The 1,099-nt window shown below is 36.2% G+C and overlaps 1 non-coding gene across 1 annotated transcript; it reads right to left on the bottom strand.

Moving 5' to 3' along the window:
• Positions 1 to 532: 532 nt before the first annotated feature.
• LOC125105772 (U6 spliceosomal RNA) lies at positions 533 to 636 on the bottom strand. The gene has a single exon (XR_007129038.1). It is a non-coding gene; the product is annotated as a U6 spliceosomal RNA (small nuclear RNA).
• Between the last annotated feature and the right edge of the window lie 463 nt (positions 637 to 1,099).

The raw sequence follows: 1,099 nt of genomic DNA on the forward strand, positions 1-1,099 counted from the left end.
GTGAATCTCTGCTTGCTTGCAGTTGTCTGTCTCTCTGTTCAGAATTAGGAGGATGTCCTCAGAATTGTAAGAGTACTGTAATGTTCATGACCATGGTGACTTTGGGTTCAAAACCATAGTTTTCTAAATGAATTGTTTATTGAACATTGGACCACGTACTAGAAAATAACTAAAATTGAGAGCTCTTTGTGCTCTTGAAGTAAGAATTTACATATATGTTGAAGATAGAAGCCTTTGGTTGAAAGTTATGTGATAAGGATCAATATGCTCATTTTTAATTTCAGTTTTTGAGCTCTTTTGAACTTATACCCTAACTTGATTATAGCAATACTGAATTAGTTGCTGTTTAATCAGTGTAGTAAAATGAAGAAAACTATAACATCTGCTTTCAGTCAAGCTCTTATCTCTTCCACTAAGTTACGGTTTAGAGGACATATCTTTTAAATGCATTTTAGGGGCATTCATCCTGCTTCACTCTCACTGTAACCTTTGAGAAGAGTGCTAAAAGGTCAAAGTCAAGGATACTATTTTTTTTAATATGGAATGCTTCACAAATTTGCATATCATCCTTGTTCAGAGGCCATGCTAATCTGTGTATCTTTCCAATTTTAGTATATGTGCTGCTGAAGCAAGCACAAGGATACTATTGATTAACAACATTAGGAGTTAAGTTTTCTTGTATAATGCTGGAAGAGATTAAAATCTATTTTAAGGTTTCCAGTCTCTGGCTTGTATATAAGGAGCTTGGAAGTTGCCACTCTATCTTAACAAGTAAAAATCTAAACAGACTAAAAAAAATCAACAGTTCTTGGATCTGTAGGTGAGGAGAGACACAGGAGAAACTACTATCCCCAAGATTAAGAGTCAGGCAAATGCAGGGTATAGAGTTCCAGAGAGTAGAAAGGCAGGAGTAGAAACCAGGTAACCTGTGCAGGTGTAGGAAAACCTGAACTATAACTGACAAATTGCTGGAGGTTCAGGGTGGACAATTCTGAGTGTTAAAAACTCTAGGGTTCCCAGTTACAGGCACACAATATGTGAGATTTACCTCCAGAAATGTGACCAGATTCCTACAGTAAATATGGAAGAATAATTCCCT

This window comes from Lutra lutra, chromosome 7, assembly GCF_902655055.1.
Source record: "Lutra lutra chromosome 7, mLutLut1.2, whole genome shotgun sequence".
NCBI classification, from domain to species: domain Eukaryota; kingdom Metazoa; phylum Chordata; class Mammalia; order Carnivora; family Mustelidae; genus Lutra; species Lutra lutra.